Below are 25,900 nucleotides of genomic sequence, written 5' to 3'. Positions count from 1 at the left end.
TGTGGGGTTCATATTTAAAATTTCCATATCATTCTCGATATTAGTGAACTTATGCTTGTGCTCTTCGACATGTTGCCCTATGGATGAAAAGCGAGTGTATTTAGTGGCATCGACATGTTCGCTGTAGCGAATAGAAAAATATCTGCCAGTGCGTCCTATGTAGCTGGCTTCACAATCGTTGCATTTTATGCAGTACACTCCTGAGTGGCTGTATTTGTTGTTTACGTTGACAGATTGTGTTATGTAAAATGGAAGCATTATTACGCGTGGTTCTGTAAGCTATTCTTAGATTGTTTCTTTTGAAAATATTAGTTATGGGGTGGATGTGGGTGTTGTTAAGGGTAAAAAGTGTGTAGTCTTTCTTAGGTTTGTTGTTCCTACTTAATTTGGATTTCGGTTGATGTTTATTTTGTGAATGATATTGTTTATCATGTTTCTATTGATCTGTTATGCTCTGCTATTTTGTGAATTAGATTTGGTTCCTTATTTAATTCTTCCGGGTATAGGGGTATGTTGAAAGCTCTGTATATCATACTGTAGTATGCCACCTTTTTGTGTGCATTAGGGTGAGTGGAATCTACTTTTATAGTATTGGAGGTTTGTGTAGGTTTTCTATAGATTTTGTATGTCAAGTGGTCTTCAGTTTTGGTGACGGAGAGACGTTCTCGAGAGCATCCACATTGATTTAGATCAGTTTATGAACCCCTCTCACAATTTAAATGAAGTCAACAAGAAAAAGAACATTCTACTTGAAACATTCATTCCATATATTTGTCAGAACTTCCATAAGGTAAACAAACCCCACCTCCATCTCCCCAACTCACCACCACTCCCCCCTCTCCACACCAGCCCTGCACCACCCCTTCTCCCTCTGCTCCTTTCATCCTCACAAACACAGCTGAACTAACAATAGACTCGATTGCGCGAACGTGACCGTTACTTTTTAAGCACACCCGTTCCACACTTTTTACTTATCAGCCCAAGTTTCTCACACAACCCCATTTTTTTCCATTACAGATTGGAACTTCATTGACGGTTTCCACAAGGTCACTTACAGTTTACCATGCATCTGTTATCTCCCTAACACAGCTTCTCAATTTTATGTCGTGGCCCTTCCGACCTTTTATAATAAGGCAAACCAACCAGTCAACATTATGAAACGATAATCAAGAATGGGACCGCTAGATTGAGAAGGATTGAGAACGCTGCTGTTCTAAAGCTTTAAATTGCATCGGAGTTTTTCCTTGTCACAGGTTTTTCGCCTGCACATTATGTCAGGCTTGGTTTCTCAAACTTTTTCACTCCCGCTCCCCTTATAGCCAATTCGATGTGATGGGTTTCTACAAAGATGGATTTTCTGCCTGAATTTTCGATAGTGATTTCATCCTGCTTTGTATTGTTACAAAACCAATATTTTGTAAACTAAGGGGTCCGTAACCTCACTATGTGCACTTGTTGTTCATTTCCATCTGTATCATTTATTTTCATTTCTTTTCTTCTTAGTTTAACACAGTTTTTAGTTTCAATTATGTTTTGTATTAACCCCTCTTTCTCTGAATTTTGTTGCAGTGAGTTGTTTTTTTGCTCCACATGATGATGTAAATATTGTATATTGTGCTAATTTTGTTTCCGTCTAGGCTCTCTATGTTGTTTTTTTCATTTGTTTCCTTTTGGCATTTTTTAGCTTAGATTATGTAAATTATTTCAATCCCCCCCTTTTTTTTTTCACTGAAGATGGCTCAAATGAGCCAAAACATGTTTGAATTTGATTATTCCGTCTAATGATGGAATATATGATGTATTGAATTAGGAGGATACACTCATTTTTTCAGTTTTGTAGAGTAAAACAGTAAAGAGAAGTGCGTTAGTAGAAAAATTGGATAAGTTGGGGGTTTCTTGGAAGATGATCCGTGCAGTGGAGGCGATATATAAGGAGGTCAGGTGCTGTGTTAAGTTGGAGGAAAACAGGTTATGTAGGCCAAGGTTGTAAATTATGCCTGATATTGTTTATGTTATTCATTAACGACATTTTGGATGGACGTGGCAGGAATAACTGGGCAACACCGCTCTTAATGGGATGGAGATACCGGGACTGACTTTTGCGGATGATATGGTTTTACTGACATTAACTTCTGGTGGGTTGCAGCAAAGTTTAAATGCAGTGTCAGAATATGCAAAGGAATGGGCCCTGAAAATTAATGGGAATAAATCTAAAGTGTTAGTAATGCAGAAACATAAAGGGAGAAAAAAAGGAATGATTTGGGTAATCCAGGTAGAGAAGATAGAACAAGTAAATAAGTTAGAATATTTAGGAGTGATTTTAAACAGAAGAGGGACATGGGAGGATCAAATTGAGAGAGCAAGGGGAAAGGGGATAGCAGCCTTAGCCATAGTCAAGATTTTAGTAGCTAAATTTCTGGGAATAAGCTATAAAACCTTGAGGTTAGTCTTAAGATCAGTAGTATTTGGCAAGGTAATGTATGAGGCAGAAGTATGGAGGCTGGAGAAAAAGAGGGTTAACTTAAGACAAATTATGAGTAAATTTGGTAAGGCAGGGATGGGGCTCCCTCAGTGCACAGCGAATGCTGGGGTGGAATTAATGTGCGGGGAAGAAATGGAGGTTGAGTGTGTGTGAAAAGAGTAGTCAAATACTGGATGGGTTTTTAAAGAGGGGAAGGAGGGAGGTTGCTTCAGGCTGCATACGAACAACAAAAGAAAAGCATGTATAAGGGACGCTGGCTAGAAAAAATTTAACTATACTTGGAGAGGGTGGGAATGGGGTATATGTGGGAAGAGGTTTGGAAGAAGAGGGAAGTTAGGGGACAGAGGGTGCTTTTGAGGAGGATTAGAGATATTTAAAGACAGAAACTGATAGAAGAGTGCAGGAATAGAGGATCGCTTAGTGTTTTTAATAAAGTAATGGAAGTAACAGTGTTAAATATTAGGAATGTAGGTAGGTTGAACAGAGAATGATTACTTTGGTGGCTGATGGAATTATACAAGAATAAGGGACAGACAAAGGGTAAAGAAAAGTCACTATGCGTATTATGTGGGGCATCAGGCAATGATCTACACTTAATAGGTAATTGTAAAGATACGGAAAAGGTAAGAAATAAACTTTTGAGTGCCAATAAACGGGAATTATTAAAAAAAGGGGATGAGCAAAAAGTCGTAGGGTGGATTATCAAAGTAGAGTGGGAGAACGGGGGGGGGGGGGGAAATTAAACAGGTATTTATGTGCGGTAAGGAGAGTTTGTGAAATAAAGTTAAAAGAGGAAAGTTCGTAATCTTACATGAGTTTGAAATAGTTAAATGACAGTGGTGAGGTTTTTATTGGGTAGTCATGAATGTATAGACTTAAAATTGGATGTGAAAGTTTAAAGAGCTAAGTGTGTAGAATGAGAATGAATTAGAGGAGTGTCTAAGAGTGATAAGTAAAATTTTGATGTAAGGATTTGTAGGAAGTAGGTTTGTTAAGGGTGGTTAAGTAAGGTAAGTATGATTATAAATAGACCTCGGATTTTTAGGCGCTAAAATTTGTATTTTAATAAGCACTTATCAGTTAAAATACCATTTTTATTTTTCTAAATTGATAATAACTTTAAATGCATACAAGTAATAAGGCAATAACATGTTAATACAATATTTCACATACACAATGGTTCACCACATTTTTGAGTTTTTATCTCTAAATAATAAAAACATTGAATTACAAGCATGTTACTGCCCATAATTTGATGTACAGTAAATTACTAGCACTTTTTCTAGATTTTCTGTTGTGAAACTACACTGCTGGTCTGATAACACTAGCTTGTATGCTGAGAAAGTACGTTCAACATCAACAGAGTTTACAGGGCTGTATTTGAATTTTGGTACAAGATGTGGGATGATGTCGCATTCAACGTTAGTTTTGCCAGTCAAAACATCAGCCACAGCACGAAGCGTTGACAGTCCTGGGTTCTTCTGTAGTACTTTATTAAGCTTGTCCCGAATTCTATCCCCAGCGGGGCCTGGAGCTAAGCTGATTTTTTCTTTCACCTCTTCTAACAAATCCAATTGTTCGTAAACAGGTTTCCCGGAAGACTCAAGTGCAGAAATAACAGGGACCAAAAAAGTATAATGGGACCTGATGTAGGCAATCTCTTGAGAAATGGTTACATCCTTTAGAACAGTTTTGGCCGAAGTGGTGCACTTAGCATCTTCATTTAGGGCGAGAACAAAACTTCTGATTGCATCAAAATGTTCGCTGTAGTACACAGTGGCCTGAAGCTAAGTCCCCCAGCACGTAAGGATGGGTTCTCGTGGCAGTGGAAGATCAGGTAATTCATTGCGGAACAACTGGATTCATGTGGGAGCCTTTACAAAAATGTTCTTAGTGGAGGAGATCATTTTGTTGACTTGAGGAAATTCGGCACGTATCTGCTCAGCCACACTATTCATAGCATGAGCAAGACAAGTGATGTGAATACTTTCAGCAACTTAACAGCAGCAATCATGTAGGCAGCTGCATCAGTAAATATAAGAAGCACCTTATTTTCGTCCATGTATTGGGGAAAAGCACCTTGAGACCTTTATTTACAAACTGAGCAACTGTCTCCTGATTGGTTTTAGTTAACTGTCTGTTGCAGATCAAATATGGCGAACACGGCATGTTGGGATCTAATTTTCCGATTATCAAGTGGGCAATATAACGACCTAGAGTGTCGGTAGTCTCATCGACAGGGATCCAGATGTATGAGTCTCCTATATCTTCCCTTATCCGCCTGACTGTGTCTTCGTAAAGAGTGTCCAGGTAGTTGATTCGGATGGAATGTTCTGATGACAATATTTTTGTAAAAAACTTTTGAAGAAAGGATTTTCAAGTGAGTTGAAGGGAATATTTGCCGCCACAAGAGCTCTGCATAAGTCCGCATGGAATTCATCTTAGCTTCCCTTATTTAGCGATTCCGTAACTTTGTTTAAGATTTGATTTTCTTTGCAGATTTTCCTGATGTTTAATCCCCTGGACATGTTGACTAGGATGTGATCGCCTTTCACTGGGCACGTAGAAACAACAACAACTATAAATAGTCACAAATATTGTGTAAACCGTACAAGTATATAGGCCAGATGAAAATATGCACAGAAGACTATTCAAATTCATAGGGCCTTGTAGCGCTTCCCGATCCCTCCAGTAGACATGCACCCTGGACCTTTAAGTGATGCAGTAGAGGTAATAATTCCTTGTGACTATTCCTATCCTGGTCCAGCCTTTGTAAGACAGACCCTCCAACGAGGATGGGGGCATCTGCCGTGTACAGGAAACTGCGTGCTTTTGTAGTGGACGATAGTATTGTGTGTCAGTTTCAGGAATGTTTCGGACAGTACAAATACACAGTACCTGAGCCAGGGGAAATAACCATTTAAGGTTTAAATCTCCGATCCAGCCAGAAATCGAAGCCGGGGCCCACTGAACCGAAGGCGACTATGCTGACCATTCAACCAAGGAGCCAAACACAGTAGAGGTGAATTTAATTCACTTCTTTTCCAGTTTTGTTATGTTCGGTTAGATTATGTTGGCAAACATTTTTATTACTGCCGGTACTGATCCCTGCGCATGGCTGAATTCCGTGGTTTTTTCCTCCCTACATTTACTCTATGCTTATAAAAAAAAATCATTGCTGTATATATTTACAATGTGTATAATCTGTCATACACTTCCTACAATTTATTGATAAAAGTGCATGTTTAATTTTCTTATAATTTCCACTTCGTACTTTTAGGTTCCCTACGGCAGCATGATGTTTTAATTTTTCAGTATGTTTAATTCCTCTTCTAAAACATGCTTGAAAATTTGCCTTTCTCCGAAATGAATAGACCTTACAGTACCATACAAACATGGCCAGTTTTTAACGATTCTATAAACAAAAAATCGAGGGATCGGGATGCGTTACAATCCCCAATTCATATTTACTGTTATACTTCGTTAAGTGTATGTATGCTGAATCTATATATATAAAATAAGAGTTTAGTCTGTACATTGCTCAGAATTTGAAAAGAATGCTATTTCTGTATCGGTCATGTCCATAGTAACAAGAAAATGCACTTTTCACTTTTCCATAATGTCTGTCTGTCTGTCTGTCTGTCTGTCTGTCTGTCTGTCTGTCTGTCTGTCTGTCTGTCTGTCTGTCTGTCTGTCTGTACACGCATCACGAGAAAAACGGCTGAAAAGAATTTAATGAAAATCGGTATATGAAGTCGGGGGATGAGCCACTACAATCTAGGCTATAAATCATTTTAGTCACGCTGAGTGAAATGGCAGTTTAGGGGAAGGCCTAAAATTTAATTCTCAAATATTTATATTATTAGTGGTCCTGTCAATAAATATAGAATATAATTATATAGAATTAAATTTCCAATCATTTATGTCGTACATTGTTACCGTACCAGCTCTGATAACACAGATATTCATAAATTTGTATTTTTGTTGCCAAGTCCATATCAACGCTGAGCCACGAGAAAATAGGTTAACAGAATTTAATGAAAGTCGGTATATAGAGTCGGGGAATAAGAAACTACAGTCTAGGCTGCAAACAATTTTATTCGCCCTGTATGAAATCGTAGTTTAGTGGAAGGCGCTTAAAATTTAATTTTTAAATACCTTTGTTATTGGTCCTATTGAAAAGTACTGCATAACAAAACCATTTATGTTTTATTCATTTTTATCGTACCGACTATGATAAGAGTGGTATTTCAGAGTCTGAAGGAAACTAAATGTGAAGGCCTACAATATTGAAGCGCATAACATTGATGAACGATAATGTTACATTGACCATTGTTTGTGGTTATATTCTTTGTCTCTTATGCTGCCGTTCAACTCCGATAGATGGGATTACTGCTGCGTACCGAGTATAACAGCCTGACTGAATATTGGCGGAAAATAGCTGGAGAGTTAGAAAACTTTAGCATGTCATTCCTCTCGTTCACACATTTTCTGATACCGTACTGCTGGTACGTAACTCACTGGTTAATCATGGTATTCCAGCTATTCGATCCCTACTTTGACGCACTATTTTGAGTGAGCAGTGTGCACTCTTTAGGCAGAGGCTCACTTAGTAGTAGTAGTAGTAGTAGTAGTAGTAGTAGTAGTAGTAGTAGTAGTAGTAGTATGACCTGGTCTAGAATTACATTTTAGGCATATTCCAATTATAGCGCCACAATTCACTAAATAACTCAAAATTCAACCCTGAAAAGGGTCGTTTCTTAAAAAGAGCTTCTTCCTCTTCACTGTCATTAAATTCTACATTCATTTTATTCAAAATTAGCAGTGAAGAGGGGGTTTCCTCTGGCTTGGAGGATAAAATTGCCTTCAAGTCAGATAGATTTTCCCGCTGCCATTGTAGTGAATTGAGATTTTCCGACTCATTGGGTACTCCTAGGAAACGGATTAGTAAAAGGGCATAGTTTTTGCCCTGGGACTCTCCACTGTTCGACCCCTCACCCCCTCCCCACCCCGCTCGTCTGAAAAGGACCAAGAATGTCAACTCTGAAACTTTGGACTGTTAGATCAGCGGCGTAGTACTGTTCCTTAAAAGTGAGAAAAAGTGTGGTTTTTCATTTGATCGAGTATTTCACGTGAAATCATTGCTTTTACTCACGCCATTTCTACTGACGTCATTGTAATGACATGTTCATTTCAGTTGGGAAAACCACTAAGACAGTCTTTCTGAGAATGTAAAAAGGCAGGTGGAGAGTGGGTGTCTGCCATTATAATGCAATTCCCCAACCTGATTGTGACTGATTGTAGGCAAGCGGGCCTATCATTACAATGAAAATTCCCTAACGCATTCTTCATACGACGTTTGGTGATTGTCTGTCGCGTTTCTAGGGTAACGTTAAGAGCTGTGCAATTTAATACAGTCTTGCTCACAACATGTACTCTACCTAACCTACAATTCTGTATACAATGTAGAATTCCATAGCGAAGCACGGGTACATCAGCTAGTTGATGTATAAAATGTATAAAACATAATACAACAGAGAGATAGAATGCCTACGTATTAAGTACGACTCTCATACCAAAGTACGTACTTCAGAGTGAAATATAAAACAAATTTCACCTACCTCTTTGCTGCAAATGTCGCAGAATATAATTTCTCTATCCGACGTGAAATGGAGAAACTCCTGCAACCACTGTTTAATTAAGGATGTCTTGGAATCTGCTACTTTTGGCATAATGCACATACAGATCAAACGGTCACACTGACAGTTTCTCACAGAATGGAATGAAGAGTTTCGTTTCCAGCAGGTCTATGGACACTGTTCCCCACTCGTGACACACAGACTAAGGGACAAAGGGAGTATTCACAGCGGGAGGTTCTTAAGGGCTTCTGGGGAGTGATAATTGGTTTACAGCTTCACATTTTGTCTGAAAAGAATTTCAAGAAAATACTATTCAAGATACTGAAAACGAGTCGGCAAATATTTAAGTTTCTCTGACTAAATTAAGCCTTTTTGATTGATATAGGGATAAAATATAGCAATTATAGGAATATAGGCAAAAAGAAGTTCTAACGCCAATTTAGGAATTTTTAGGCACTATAGGACCACCGTTTCTAACCTTATAAATGCATGAAACATGTAAATACAACTTCATTTTAAGTTATCTCTTAAGGAACAAAATTGGTTTTTGCCTAAAATCCGAGGTCTAGTTATAAATATGTGTGAAGTGTGAGTGAAGGATTGCTAAGGACAAAAAGTTAGATGGTTCGATTATATCTGATTGTAAAACGTGGAGACACATTGTAAATGTGGAAGGTTTGTGAAGTGTAATTAAGACTGGGGAAATGGGAAGATAGTGTAGATTTGGAAGGTTTAAGTGATAAAGATAGGGCATATTAATATTGATATGGCAAGACATGGACGTATAATTGAAATATTAGTGGTAAATAAGATAGATAATGAAAGACATACCTCAACTGTTGAGTCACAAATGAACTGGAATTTATCTGAAAGTAGAAAGTAGGTCAGTGCATATGTAATATTATGAACTGCTAAGTCAGTAGGTGATCAAGACGATAGGTAATAAGAATGAAGGCACATGTGCTGCAGATGATGCAGTGTTAAGTCTGCGGATCTGGAAAGTAGTGCTCTGCCGAGGACGAAATGTTGATTCTAAGAGGATTGAGTAAAGAAGGGCAGGTCTTGAGGTCTTGAGTAAATAAGTGTGTGTAAGAATTAAGGTATACGTATAAGAGAGAGATGAATGGGTAGCATTACTGTAAGGAGGGGCTGGACGTGTCGTTCCAGGGGGGTGGTTCTTGTTTTGTTTCTTGCCTCGTCAAGGGGGGACGGCCAGTAGTTTTAGGGGTAGCATCTCACATGTAGTCTGGTTCCCGCCTATGTGAGGGGTCACAAAATTACGTTAGGTATTCGGAGTAAGTTGGTTATTGGAGTGGCGCTTACGTGAGGCGTGGTTTTCCGCCCATGTGAGCGACCACATAGTAGACTTAGTATATTTTTATTTTTATTGTTGTTTTGTAGGAAGGGGTGGGGGGAGGGAACGACATAAGAGGGAGGGATAGGGCGGTCCTATTCCAAACACGTTGTTGGCAAGTGTTATTAGATAGAGGTCGAGGAAGGAGAGAGGGTTCAGGGTACATGTGGAGCTGGACTTCAGCACATGTGTAGCCTGTCGCCAAACGGAATGGTGAGGATCTAGCTTTGTCAACTGTATAGAGGGACGAACGTGTTGTTCCAGCGAGGGTGGTTCCTTTTTTCCTCACCGGGGGACACACACACGGCCGGTCAGTAGTTATAGGGGTGGTGTCTCACATGTGGATTGGTTTCCGCCCATGTGAGGGGTAACAAAATTAAGTTAGGATATTTAGAGTTAAGGTAGTTATGTGGCCCAGTTTTCCGCCCATGTGAGTGTCCATATAGTAGATTTAGTTACTTTTTATTTTTTGCTTGTAACAGGAACATGTATTTGGGTGGAAATCCTGAATGTTCATCATCAATAAACATACTTACTTAACATACATACAGTATAAACATTGAAAAGGAGGGGGGAGAAAACTGCAACCTTGCCTCCTTTCTGGATTGCTGCTTCTTTTTCAAAACCCTCCATTCTTACCTCTGCCAAATGATTTTTATACAGATTGTAGATGATTCTTCTTTATTGGTATCTGATCCCAATCAACTTCAGAATCTCAAATAGCTTGGTCCGATCAGCATTATCAAATGCCTTTTCAAGATCTACAAACGCTATGTATGTGGGCTTGCCCTTCTTAATTCGATCCTCTAAGATCAGACGTAAAGTCAGGATTACTTCACATGTTCTTCTGAACAGTTCAACAATAATAAAGGTGTTTTAATTTGTTCCACCTATTCGATACTTATATTTTCACTTATAGTGGTTACATAAATAGATTCTTAGTTACATGGGACATGTTTCGCCCTCAATTAAGGGCATCTTCAGCCTATACACAATCATCAACAATACAACTAAATTAAAAGTGGAAGTTAAAAGTTTAGTCAGTTATTAAAATTCGGAACATAAAAATGTGAAAAGTGATACAATATATAAAGATGCTAATGGAAAACTGTCTTATGATTAAACTATTATCTTGTCAGAGACTAAAACTTCTTCTATTAAAATTCTAATTAAAAACAGTTCATATAAAATATTAGTGGAAAACCAAAGTGGTAATAACATGAGGGCGTGAACACAAGCATAAACTTGATTGTCATGAATACAATCTTTCCAAGGCCGCTGATGAAATTCGTCAGCAAGTGAGACAGAAGCATCTGTTGAAAAATTGTAAGTGGCCCTTAGCACCGGTAGGTAATAAAAATGGCTGAAACCTTGCCAGAAAATGTCCATAAATGCAGAAATAATGTTTTCTGTAAGGGAAGGAAAAGAAGAAATAAGAAATTGAACGTAAGGAGAGAATTCGGTTTACATAAAATTGAAACAGATGAAGACTTACATGTAAGTGGAAATTGTTATTTGTTATCTACTGTTGTGTTGGTTGCTGCCCGTCTGTTGGCTCTGAGTCTGGTGTTGTAACTGTGCTACAGAGGCGGCAGTGAACTCGGAGGGGAAGGAATAGGGGAGTGCGGAAGGGAGGAGAGGATGGGTGGAGTCAATTGTGACGAGGCTGACAAAGGGGCGGAGTCAACCGTATTGCTGGAAGTAGGCCTAATATCTGTGGGTATGGGAGGAGTATTAGAGTTTGAAGAATTAAATATATTAGGTATCCTAAATTTATTCGAACTAACTGACTTTAATAATTTTGATGTAGATGTTGATTCCCATAGGGAATCTGAAATATTTGTCCTGAATGAGTAAATTTATAATACCAATATAAATGGTCCGTTATTGGAAATTATAAATTTTCCAGCTAACTCAATCTTGGTTGCCAGCGTTTCGCCCTCGTGTGCTAGGGTGGGCTCATCAGTTGGCACCTAGCACACCTACCAATACGCTGGCTAGTGCATACCGTGGAGGCCACTGCGTAGGCTAACTGGAGCCACCAGCAGTGCCAATGCACTAAGAGACTTTGTCTCATTACCAAAAATTGATGCCTGCTTGGCCATCAGATGATGTAGATGTTGACTCCCATAGGGAATCTGAAATATTTGTCCTGAATGAGTAAATTTATAATACCAATATAAATGGTCCGTTATTGGAAATTATAAATTTTCCGGGTGGGCTCATCAGTTGGCACCTAGCACACCTACCAATACGCTGGCTAGTGCATACCGTGGAGGCCACTGCTAGGGTGGGCTCATCAGTTGGCACCTAGCACACGAGGGCGAAACGCTGGCAACCAAGAATGAGTTAGCTGGAAAATTTATAATTTCCAATAACGGACCATTTATATTGGTATTATAAATTTACTCATTCAGGACAAATATTTCAGATTCCCTATGGGAATCAACATCTACATCATCTGATGGCCAAGCAGGCATCAATTTTTGGTAATGAGACAAAGTCTCTTAGTGCATTGGCACTGCTGGTGGCTCCAGTTAGCCTACGCAGTGGCCTCCACGGTATGCACTAGCCAGCGTATTGGTAGGTGTGCTAGGTGCCAACTGATGAGCCCACCCTAGCACACGAGGGCGAAACGCTGGCAACCAAGAATGAGTTAGCTGGAAAATTTATCATTTCCAATAACGGACCATTTATATTGGTATTATAAATTTACTCATTCAGGACAAATATTTCAGATTCCCTATGGGAATCAACATCTACATCATCTGATGGCCAAGCAGGCATCAATTTTTGGTAATGAGACAAAGTCTCTTAGTGCATTGGCACTGCTGGTGGCTCCAGTTAGCCTACGCAGTGGCCTCCACGGTATGCACTAGCCAGCGTATTGGTAGGTGTGCTAGGTGCCAACTGATGAGCCCACCCTAGCACACGAGGGCGAAACGCTGGCAACCAAGAATGAGTTAGCTGGAAAATTTATAATTTCCAATAACGGACCATTTATATTGGTATTTTTAATAATTTTGGCGTTAATTCATGTAACATACTTTTATTGTCCATGGTTTCATTAAGATTCTGTTGCTTATTGTACGTCTGATCTAAAACTTTCTTATTCATTCAGCCTTCTCCCTTTTTGTATGTTTCTAATTATCGCTAAGTCTTTCTCTATGGATTCAAATCTGTGACCAGTCTCCCTCATATGGAAACTCATCGCTGAGTATTTCCTATATTTTTCCGTGTTAACATGTTCCATGTATCTTGTCATAAAACTTCTCCCAGTCTGTCCAACATTATGAAAAATTACACTGAGTACATTTGAGTCTGTATACTCCCGAACCCAAATAACGATTTTTATCATAATTAGCTTTTTTATGATTAAAGAATATGGACTGGTTAGTATTAGTAGTTCTAAAAGCTATATTAAAATTATTTTTCTTGAATACGTTAGTAATCTGGTGTATAGCTGGATTATTAAAAGTGAATGTAGCATAATCAGTTTTTTTGGTCTTTTCTGGTATCAGATTCGTAGATAACTTGTACTTAATTGTATTGATTAATTTGTTAATCATTTCTATTTTGAAACCATTTTGTTTAGCGAGGTATCTAATATAATTTAATTCTTTCTTCAAATTCTTGGGAGATAGAAGGATTCTAAGTGCTCTATAAATCAGACTGTGAGAAGATGCTTGTTTATGTGAACTCGGGTGTAAAGAAGAATTGTTTGTAGTTGTAGATGATTGTATCGGTCTTCTAAATATTTGGAAATCAAAAGTGTTAACCTTACGCGTAACTGTTATATCTAGAAAATTCAATGAGTTATCGACTTCGTCCTCTTTCGTGAATTTCAAATTAGGTTCGATTTCATTTAATTTATTTAAGATTTCTTGACTATTAGTGACATCTTTGTTTATGATTACAAATGTATCATCTACATATCTCAACCATAAATCAATTCCTTTAATTTTTGCTATTATTTCATTGTGTTCGATTGAATCCATAAATATGTCGGCAAGGATGCCCGATATTGGGTCGCCCATTGCTAATCCATTCTGTTTATAAATATTATTGTTGAGTGAGAAGTAATTATTGTCCAATACGAAATTTAACAATCTAGTGAATTCTTCTACTTCCATTTTACTAAGATTACTGTGTTTACAAATATTATCATGAATGATATTAACAGTTTTATCTGTCAGAATATTCGGGAACATATTTACTACGTCATACGAACACGTCATCTGGTTTGGACGCACGCCAAATTTAAGCAAAATGTCACACAAGTCAATGGAATTTCTTAATGGTTGTTTATTATTAAAAGTGTAATGTCTTTTCAAAAAATTATGAACGTATTTGGAGACTTTATACGTGGGGGAATTTCGGCAATTGATAATCGGACGAATCAGAATATCTTTTTTATGTATTTTGGGCAAAGCTCTAGTTTCCGGGAGCCTAGGATTCATATTGACAAGTTTTAATTGTTCTTGTTCAGTAAAGAGAGATGTGGATCTTTTAAGTAAGGCCTTTAAGTTGCGTTTAATTTTAGCTAACGGATTTTTAGTTACTAATGTGTATTTGTTATTATCAAAAAATTCTTCAGTTTTCTTGATATATGTATCTTTATCCATCAAAACGATCACACCCCCCTTGTCAGCCTTGGTTACTATAATATTGCTATCTTCAATTTTCAGTTTCATGTTTTTTATTGTTTTCTGTTGTTTGGGATCAAAATTGGTATAAATTTCTTTAGCCAATCTGGGTAATCTCTTCTTTAACTCCAATCTTACTTCGTCTTATACATCGCGTGGGAGTTTTGATATGTTTGCCTCCGCTTCTGCAACTGTGTTAATGATGTCTATTTCTCTATCTTTATTAGGCCAATTGTACTTTGGACCCCTTTTAAGTAGGTCATTCTCTCCTTCCATAAATTTTACCTTGGTCAAGTTAACTACCGTGGGAGTAACAGTGTCCGATGGGCCTTTAATTTGTTCATATTTCGTTTGTTTACTACAACGTATCTGTCTATCAAATGATTCAATTTCTTATTAAATGTATCCTTTTTCTTACTAAGTGCGTATATTAATTTGTGTTCCATGTGTTGATAAAATGACTGCCATTCTAATGGGGCTAAATCCTGTGTCACCGCTAAGTGAACGTTATATAATTGCAAATTCAATTTGGATTTCTTCCTGTAATAAGCCTTGATTTCATTTTTAAGCCATAATTCACTTACCTTATTTTGGGTTACATTATGGCTTGGATTGCTTATGTTCTTACGTTGTGTTGATTTAAGAAAAGTAGGTACCAGTTTTAGTCTCAGACATTGTTTAAGAAAAGCTAAATCCTTTCCTAACTTACAAATCTTCATTTTCACATTGAGAAACTTATTTAATCTACATTTTGCCTGGTTGGCTGTCACATTACATGTTATATTACATGTTATAAACCCCATTTTAGGTCCGTATTGAAATTTTTTTACAGTTCAACAATAATAAAGGTGTTTTAATTTGTTCCACCTATTCAATACTTCATAAAACTTCTCCCAGTCTGTCCAACATATGAAAAATTACACTGAGTACATTTGAGTCTGTATACTCCCAATCCCAAATAACGATTTTTATCATAATTAGCTTTTTTATGATTAAAGAATATGGACTGGTTAGTATTAGTAGTTCTAAAAGCTATATTAAAATTATGTTTCTTGAATATGTTAGTAATCTGGTGTATAGCTGGATTATTAAAAGTGAATGTAGCATACTCAGTTTTTTTGGTCTTTTCTGGTATCAGATTCGTAGATAACTTGTTCTTAATTTTATTGATTAATTTGTTAATGATTTCTATTTTGAAACCATTTTGTTTAGTTTTATGACAAGATACATGGAACATGTTAACACGGAAAAACATAGGAAATACTCAGCGATGAGTTTCCATATGTGGGAGACTGGTCACAGATTTGAATCCATAGAGAAAGACTTAGCGATAATTAGAAACATACAAAAAGGGAGAATGCTGAATGAATTAGAAAGTTTATACATCTATTTAGATCAGACATACAATAAGCAACAGAATCTTAATGAAACCATGGACAATAAAAGTACGTTACATGAATTAACGCCAAAATTATTAAAGTCAGTTAGTTCGAATAAATTTAGGATACCTAATATATTTAATTCTTCAAACTCTAATACTCCTCCCATACCCACAGATATTAGGCCTACTTCCAGCAATACGGTTGACTCCGCCCCTTTGTCAGCCTCGTCACAATTGACTCCACCCATCCTCTCCTCCCTTCCGCACTCCCCTATTCCTTCCCCTCCGAGTTCACTGCCGCCTCTGTAGCACAGTTACAACACCAGACTCAGAGCCAACAGACGGGCAGCAACCAACACAACAGTAGATAACAAATAACAACTTCCACTTACATGTAAGTCCTCATCTGTTTCAGTTTTATGTAAACCGAATTCTCTCCTTACGTCCAATTTCTTATTTCTTCTTTTCCTTCCCTTACAGAAAACATTATTTCTGTATTTATGGACATTTTCTGGCAAGGTTTCAGCCATTTTTATTACCTACCGGTGCTAAGGGCCACTTACAATTTTTCAACAGATGCTTCTGTCTCACTTGCTGACGAATTTCATCAGCGGCCTTGGAAAGATTGTATTCATGACAATCAAGTTTATGCTTGTGTTCACGCCCTCATGTTATTACCACTTTGGTTTTCCACTAATATTTTATATGAACTGTTTTTAATTAGAATTTTAATAGAAGAAGTTTTAGTCTCTGACAAGATAATAGTTTAATCATAAGACAGTTTTCCATTAGCATCTTTATATATTGTATCACTTTTCACATTTTTATGTTCCGAATTTTAATAACTGACTAAACTTTTAACTTCCACTTTTAATTTAGTTGTATTGTTGATGATTGTGTATAGGCTGAAGATGCCCTTAATTGAGGGCGAAACATGTCCCATGTAACTAAGAATCTATTTATGTAACCACTATAAGTGAAAATATAAGTATCGAATAGGTGGAAAAAATTAAAACACCTTTATTATTGTTGAACTGTACAGACCTAAAATGAGGTTTATAACATGTAATTTCTTCTGAAGCCGAATTGATCTTCTCCCAACTTGGTACGTATCAACTTGTCTTTCAATTCGACTGGAAATATTATGTGTTAAAATTTTGCGGGTATGAGATATTAAACTATTGGTGCAGTAGTTTTCACACTTGTCAGCACTGGCTTTCTTGGGAATAGATATAACAACATTCTGCCAAAAATCAAATGGGACTTCTCCTGTCTCATACATCTTACACACTAAATGGAATAACCTCTCCATGCTGGTTTCTCTTAAGACAGTCACTAATTCAGAGGGAATGTTATCAATTCAAGTTGCCTTGTTCCTATTTAGGTCTCTCAGAGGTCTGTCAAATTCTGACTTCAAAATCGGGTCTCCCATTTCATCAGCATCAATAGCATCTTCTTGTTCCAGAACCACATCATCTACATCTTTACCTTGATACAATGGTTGGATATGTTCCTGCCACTTTCTGCCTTATCTTCTTTACCTAGAAGTGGTTTTCCATCTGGGCTCTTAATATTCAATATTCGTACACATATTTTTCTTTCCTCCAAGGGTTTCCTTAATTTTTCTGCATGCAGCCATTCTTCCTTGGCTGTCCTCTATTTTCTATCTACTTTCATTTTTAATTGCAATGTGTGCAATTAGTCTTCAAGTTCTAATAATAATAATAATAATAATAATAATATTTGCTTTACGTCCCACTAACTACTTTTACAGTCTTCGGAGATGCCGAGGTTCCGGAATTTAGTCCCGCAGGAGTTCTTTTATGTGCCAGTAAATCTACCGACACGAGGCTGTCGTATTTGAGCACCTTCAAATACCACCGGACTGAGCCAGGATCGAACCTGCCAAGTTGGGGTTAGATGGCCAGCGCCTTAACTGTCTGAGCCACTCAGCCTGGCTCTTCAAGTTCTAAATACATGTTTTAGATGTGGATTCAGTATTCACTGTACATATCTTAGGTTCATCTGTGTGTTAACTTTAGCCTAATTATCATTGACTGATTTGCCAGTTAAATCACCTTTAATTCATCAAGTTTTTTTATATTATCCTTGTTCCAATTTGTTTTGTTTTTGGCTGATTGGATGATGATGTTCCAAATGTGAATGAAACGTGTCCTATTTTAATAAGTTATGTTATTTTGAAATGAATAAAATAACTTTTGTATTATAAAGGTGGAACTTTTCACTTAACACTTATATAAGTGACAATACAAGCTCGGCATGACATTTGTTTCTTGCAATTTTCAAGTTTAAACGTTAATATGTTTATGAATTCATCAATTTCCACTTTGCTTAACCTTTTCACTGCCGAGTTTTGATGACCAGCCAAGCCCTGTGGACCGGTTTTTTTTTTTTTTTTTTTTTTTTTTTTAAAGGAAGAAGCACTTTGACAGTTACATATTTACTGTTACTATTAATGGAATGCATATCATCGCTTTAGCCCCGCAGCACATCAGTTGAGAAGGTAATGAATATGAAATGAATGATGGTGAATGAAACTGGGTACAGAAGTGGAAGGAATTGGCTGTGGCTTATGAATAGGAACTGTCCCGGCATTTGCTTGGGAGTACGAAAGGGAAACCACAAAGAAAAGAAATTCTTAGGACAGTTGACAGTGGGGTTCGAACCCACTCGCCGCCTTAGTGCAGAGCTTGGCTCCATAGCCATAGCATGTTAATACGCGCGGCTACTCTGCTCAGGGGTACTGGTAATAACAAAATCATTTACAGTTGGGGAAAAAATAATTTATCTGAGGAAGGGGTGACAATTCCGCATGAGGCTCATCATTACTACTTTGTCTCGCACTTTCTTGTAGTTCACTATTGCCACTTAGATATTCCCCATCTTCATTATCAAAATATAGCTCTCCAGAATCACTATTTATGAGGAAACATTCAATTTCTTCGTCAACAAGAGATGAATGTATGCTTCAAGACACCATGATGGCTACACGTTAGTGGGAAAGATGTTCCACTCCAACGAAGCTGAAATAACACCAGATCGCTTTCAAAACACGCAAAATGGAGTGGTATATCTGCAGTACAGAACTTCTTTGAGTTTTCCACGGAATCTCAAAGCATGACACTATATCGCGTTCATTTGTGAAGTACACACTGCACCAAAACGTGGCAAGGCGTTCAATAACGTATATATACGGGTTTAGCAGTGAATGGGTTAAGGTGCTGTGTGCTGTTAAATTTTCTTTAACTATGTGGATTGTGTTATCCTTGGATAATATTATGTGTTTGGTTCTATTGCAAAATTGTATAGTACTGCAAAGACTTGTCCCTGCACTAAACATGTAATGTTTCTTTAAGAATTTCTTGTATAAATTTTGCCATGATCGTTAAGGCGCGCTGAAGTCTAAAATGGTCTGACACTGAGGTTAGCCGGTTCGAGTCCCGTTGGTTGAAAAAATTTTCACCATCAGAATGTTGGCCGGCAGGGTAGGGGAGGTGGTGGTATACAATTTCTAATCACTAGATTGCGTGCCAAAAGCCTAGATTAAATTCCAAACCTCTCCGCAGTGCTCATATGGAGTGAGGGCATATGATGCTGTTGATGGTGATTCATCCATTGGATGGGAACATTAAGCCTTGAGCAGACCCCTTGGTGCTATTCTACAGGAGTAGGCTATGTGCCGGCACTGGGTTTCACCCTCTCCCTACTATCATATATCACGTCATTCATTTCATCTCATTAACTCCTCTGATGAGGTTGACGTCAGGAAGGGCATCCAGTCATTAAAAAACGCCACGACAGATTCATCTCACCTCATACCCGACCCCGTAGGAAAACAGGACAAGGGTTGGACAAACAAACATATGTGGGGCTGTTTTTGAGGTTTACTTTTTATTTTTTAGGATGCTTTATGTCAAAGATAGGTCTTATGGTGATGAGGGATAGAAAATTATGAGATTTACACCCTCTCTCAACAACACACTATAATGGGTGTGATAGAATCCAACAGACTACGTTGGACTGGACATGTACTGAGGATACAGAATAACAGAGCAACAGTACTATACAAGGGATCTCTTAATGGGAAAAGAACTTCAGGAAGACCCCGAAACACCTGGAAGAAAGTGATCATTAAGGTATGCCGGACCCTCCAAATTGATAACTGGGAAGAGCAGGCTCAAGATCGAAAAGGATGGAAGAGGATTGTGAGATCGGCACGGGAACTTCACGTCCCTCAGAAGCCTACGGAGTGAGTGATTGTTTGTGGACAGTTTTATGTTAGATTGTACAATTTTTAACAGGTCTAATGTGCTTAAGTGATTCTAACCAGAAGCTGAAGAAGAAAACGCTCTTATATTCTCGAAACATGTACTTGTATATCAATATGTGTTAGACAATAAACTAGGTATTGTATTGACAAGGCAGAACCTTAATACATAATATTGATTAATATCAATATGGTCCAAATGAGGCCATTATGGTTAAAATTATAGATCTCAAAGATCACCGATATGTTGAAATAATGCAGCAGTAAACTTAAAGAATTTTAAAGTTGTAAGAGCAGCAGTTTAAAAGAGGGAGTCTAAAAAGAAAAGAAAGATAATTGGGTAAAAATTAAGTATTTAGAAAGTAACAGAGCTAGTTGAAATGGAGAAATAAGTACTCACTCCCCTGCTGGTGCCCATTGAATGGTGTGTACACGAATGAAGCTACATAGAGACTCTCGGCGACTGAATTGCTGCAGTTAACATCTACTGTTGGGAAGGAGGCGGAGAAGGGAGGAGAAGGTATGGCTAAGATGGGGAGGGTGGGGTAAGTGTGCAACATCTGTAGTAGACTTTTTATTTCTGTTTGTCGGAGGGAACATTTTAAAGGTTTAAAAAAAAAAATAGAACATTATTATAATTTGGTTATATCGTTCAGGTTATAATTGGGATTAATCATATGGTCAATGTGGATATATGTATTTTCATAAATGTTCGTTAGGATATGTTTATTAACTGTACATAAAATGTCTAACTCTTCGTCTATAGTTCAAGAAGAATTATTGGAATCTGGCATGTGGATACTCGTTGCTGAGTATTTATTATGTTTGTCTGCATTAGTATGTTCTTGGTAATGTATTGTGAAGCTCCTACCTGTCTGACCTACATAATTATGATGCTTTGCCTTGTGTGCAATTCAATATGTATATTCCTGAATTCAAAACCCTTTTACTGCTATGGACAATACTATGTAGGTTTTACTACTACTACTATCTTCAGTTTGATTAACATTTTCACTAACAGTAAAATTGTACCACCGAGCTCGATAGCTGCAGTTGCTTAAGTGCGGCCAGTATCCAGTATTCGGGAGATAGTAGGTTCGAACCCCACTGTCGGCAGCCCTGAAAATGGTTTTCCGTGGTTTCCCATTTTCACACCAGGCAAATGTACCTTAATTAAGGCCACGGCCGCTTCCTTCCCACTCCTAGCCCTTTCCTGTCCCATCGTCGCCGTAAGACCTATCTGTGTCGGTGCGACGTAAAACAACTAGCAAAAAAAATAACATAATTGTACCAAATACCATGTTTTTTAGGTGATTTTCAACCACCAGAAAGTGCTAATAGGAGTAATTTATAAGCAACCCAAGATAAGAAATACTGATGATATTGAAACAGACCTCCTGAAAATTACACCAGTTTACAAACGCTTCATAATTCTTAGGAGATTTTTGCATAAACTTCCTGACTCAGACTAGTGATTTAGCTGAATCTGCAAACTGTTCATTTTAGTAGATATGAGCATCTTACCATCTGATATGACTAATTACACTAGCCAACACGATTTTGCGGTAAAATAGAAAATGTGTAATTCTTATGGAAATCGCTGCCCTGATTCTGAAAATGATGCTATTTTTTTCCTATCACATCTAGTTTTGACGCAATTTGGTGTTTTAGTATCTGCATGAATTCGTAAGATGTAATGTTGACAGATGTTCTGGGGCAACTTTTTTTAGAATACATCTATGTGATTTGATTTGTTATTGTTCGCATTTTATTATAGATTTATTGCTGTCTAAATTTTAATTTTGTAGTTGGGGGATTCCTGGTAAATTCATAACAAACTCCCCCAGATACGCAATAGACCACGAGGTATGTAGGTTGATCTGATAAGGGACTTAGAGCTAACCTAAGAAAAAAGTGAATTACTTGGTTCTAGATTGTGTGAAAAGAATATGTTGACACACGGTGTTACATTTTCCTGGTACCGAAATTGTGACAAAGAATTCCGAAAGTATTATACTCAAGAAGATGAACTTGTACTTTGTACGGATGTTTCTAATCATCTACGTCAATTGGGAGAGAAAGAGTATGATCCTAGTAACTGGCATTTGTTTTTAACTCTTCCAAAAGAAGTTTAAAGGCATTTTTGCTTCATAATACAAATGTTATGGCATCCGTACCACTTGCACACTCCACAAAAATGTCTGAAATATACAGGACCTTAAAGTTGGTGCTTGAAAAAATTAAATATCACGAGCCTGGGTGGCAAATTTGCGGTGATTTGAAGATCATTGGATTGTTGCTGGGACAACAAAAAGGCTACACAACATTTCCCTGTTTACTACACGAATGGGATAGCAGGGCACGGGATAAATATTGGGATACAGTGAATTGGCCAGAAAGGAAACAACTACAACCAGGATCCAAAAATGTCTTGAATGTAAGTCTTATTGACCATGAAAAAATTCTACTTCCACCCTTGCACATCAAATTAGGATTGATGAAACAGTATGTGAAGGCATTAGATAACAAAAGGGTATGCTTCGAATATTTATCCACTAAATTTTCCTTATCCGATGCAAAAATCAAAAAAGGTGTATTTGATGGACCACAGATTCGTAAACTGATGAAGGATAACAATTCCACTGACACGATGACCAAAATTGAGAAGGAAGCATGGAACGCATTCAAAGATGTAGCGACTAAATTCCTTGGCAACATTAAGGACACTCGATACAAAGAAATTGTAAGGAAAATGTTGGTAAAGTTTAAGGAACTCGGTTGTAATATGAGTCTTAAGCTTAATTTCTTAGCTTCGCAACTGGAATATTTCCCTCCAAATTTAGGAGCTGTCAGTGAAGAACAAGGTGAAAGGTTTCACCAGGATCTCAAAGATGCAGAACGACGCTATCAGGGACGCTGGGATGTGAATATGATGGCCGATTACTGTTGGTCGATTGCACGGGACGACCCTTCTAGAGATCATTTAAGAACTTCAAAAACCTGGAAATTCCTCGTAAAATGCAAAACGTCGGAGCTGTGAATCTAACCTGCACATAATGTAAGTAACAAAACTATGTATCTTAACCATGTACTTTTTATTTAAGGTACGGTTATATTAATTTAAAAGCAACTGTACAGCCGAAACTAAATAGGCACTTTATGCTTCAGTTTCATGAATTTCAATATACATTAAAAATATAATACAAACCATCTACTTGCTTACAAAGCAGCATTTATGTATATTTAATGCATTAAAAATATGTTTACGTTTTGCAAGCTGAAATTTACATTAATATATCAAATTTAATCAATACTAAGTATCAACAATTTTACATAAGAAAAAAATAACATTTTGTAAAATTGCCACTAAACCAGACGTGATACGCCAAAACTAACTTTTTTCTTGAATTCTGCGTTAAATTAATTAAAACCACCTATTTTTATTTTTACCGCACAAAAAAAGTTTCTTTTGCAGGCTAGTGTTATTAACATACTCGCAACTACTCGTCTCACACTCTCGTTGACTAAATAGCTTTTGTACATTTCTGTTATGTTGATGAGATAACACTAATCATTCAGTGTCGAGACATCAGTGCAATGGAGGAAATCAAATGCAAGATTGAAAATCAGTTTCTGTAGTTGAGACCTTTGACATAACTGGCAGCCAAAATAACTAGGCTGTGAGCTTGCATCCGGGAGATAGTGGGTTCGATTCCCACTGTCGGCAGCCCTGAAGATGGTTTTCCGTAGTTTCCCATTTTCACACCAGGCAAATTCTGGGGCTGTACCTTAATTAAGGCCACGGCCGCTTCCTTCCAACCTATCTGTGTTGGTGCGACATAAAGCCACTAGCAAAAAATAAATAATTTTAAAAAAAACTAGGTATTAACCTAGATCTCATGCTTTCTTACAAACATTCTGAACCTTTTTACGAAGCTTGAAACATGCAGCAATATCCTTCAAAAATGATATGGATCAAGTTGGGAATCTGCTACAAAGCCTTATTGATCTTCTGCTTTAGGTATTGTTTCCTCTTCTGCTGATTACTGTGGACCACTTGGCTGAATAGCTGCTGCATACAATTAATTGACATACAACTGAAATGTATCAAAGGGATCAGAATAAGATAGAAAGGTTACATGTGGAATACAAAAGATTAAAACTACAAGTAAAGAGGAGTATCATGGAAGAAAAGGAGAGATGTGGGGAGAGTTTACCAACAAAATTGATCAAGATAGTCAAGGAAATCAGAAACTATTATACAGAGTAATAAAATCGAAAAGAAGGAATCAAGAAAAAATTAAGGCATTAGAGAGAGAAGATGGATCCATAGTACATGATGAAAAGGGTCTTCAGAAAGTGATGGCAAGTATTTTGAAACACTTTATAATGAGGATGACTGCTCGGAGGAAGAAGGAGATAAGAAAATGGAAATAATAGATGGAAAATGAAGAGAACCCGATAACATGGTTGGAACTTGAAAGGGCAGTGAAAGCAATGACCAAAGCAAGTGGAAAAGACTAATTCAATGCTGATATGATTAAGGCAGCAGGAAGCATTGGATACAGTTGCTGTACAGAGCCCTCAATGCCATATGGAAGGATGAAAGAATACCTGAAGATTGGACACAAGGAAGCATTGTACCACTGTTAATAAAAGGAAACAGGAAGAAATGTGAAAATTATAGAGGTATAACCCTATTATCACATGGGCTAAAAATAATAGAGAAAGTCATGAACAAAAGACTGAGGGATATAATAGAAAGTTAGAGGAAGAATAATATGGCTTTAGACCAAATAGATCAACAATAGACTTGATATTTACAGTGCGAACAATAATGGGAAAACATCTGGAAAGGAACAAGGAAATCATATTCATGTTTTTGGATTTGGAAAAAGCTTATGATACAGTTATGAGAAAACATGTATGGGAATGCCTACTGAAAAGGAATGTACCAAAATCATTAATTAACAAGATAGAAATGTGGTATCATGAGAGTAAAAGCAGTGTACAAGTGGGGAGTGGTGACTCTGAAACATTTTATACAAAAAAAGGTCTCAAGCAAGGAAGTGCACTGTCACCATTATTGTTTAACATATTGATGGATGAAACCATAAACTGTGTAAAACAGAGTATCGTAGTGATGAAGTGAATGCTTTGGTATTTGCAGATGATGTGGTGATTTGGGGAAAGGGAGAAAAGGAAGTACGAAGGAGACTGGGCATTTGGAATGAAAATCTGAAGGAGTTTGGAATGGTAATTAGTAAAAAAGAAAACTGTAGTCATTGTGGAAAAGGGAAAAAGAGAAGCCAAGTGAACATAGATGGAGAATGGTTAGAGAATGTAGAACAATGTACATATCTGGGTAGCATTATTAATGGAAGTAATGAAATCAACCCTGAAATTATCAACAGACTAAGTAAAGGTACAACATTTTATCATTAAGTCAGAGAACTTCTATGGGATGACAGAGTACCCAAGAGAATGAAATTAACATTATATAAACAGTATTTCATACCAATTGTAACATAGGACTAGAAACGTGAGTAACTGATATGAGACAAAATAGTTTTTTTTGCTAGTGGCTTTACGTCACAACGATACAGATAGGTTTTATGGCGATGATGGGATAGGAAAGGCATAGGAGTTGGAAGGAAGTAGCCTTGACCGTAATTAAGGTACAGCCCCAGCATTTGCCTGGTGTGAAAATGGGAAACCATGGAAAACCATTTTCAGGGCTGCTGACAATGGGATTCGAACCCACTACCTCCCAGATGCAAGCTCACAGCCACACGCCCCTAACCGCATGGCCAATTTGCCCGGTAGACAAGATAGTAAGATCCAAGAAGTAGAAATGAAATTTTTAAGAACATCGGTTAAAAAGAAAGGAAGAGATAGAATTCAAAATATTAAAATCAGAGAAGAGCTAGGTATGGAACCATTAGTAAAGAACATACAGAAAGCAAGACTGAGATGGTTCGGACATGTAAAGAAAATGAGAAAGGAATGAGTAGGAAGAAGGGAATAGGAAAGAGAAGTTAAGGGAAAGAGACCAGTTGGAAGACCGAGAAGAAGGTGGATGGATCAGATTTGGAAGGACATTAGAGAAG

The 25,900-nt window shown here is 37.4% G+C and overlaps 1 protein-coding gene across 1 annotated transcript in view; it reads left to right on the top strand.

The window, feature by feature from the left end:
* Positions 1–25,900, top strand: part of LOC136858828 (tubulin polyglutamylase TTLL5) — a 463,915-nt gene that overhangs the window by 379,749 nt on the left and 58,266 nt on the right. The window lies entirely within an intron of this gene.

Source organism: Anabrus simplex, chromosome 1 (genome assembly GCF_040414725.1).
Source record: "Anabrus simplex isolate iqAnaSimp1 chromosome 1, ASM4041472v1, whole genome shotgun sequence".
Lineage (NCBI taxonomy): Eukaryota > Metazoa > Arthropoda > Insecta > Orthoptera > Tettigoniidae > Anabrus > Anabrus simplex.
The sequence above is the reverse complement of the archived record's forward strand: the minus strand, read 5'-3'. Positions and strand labels throughout refer to the sequence as shown.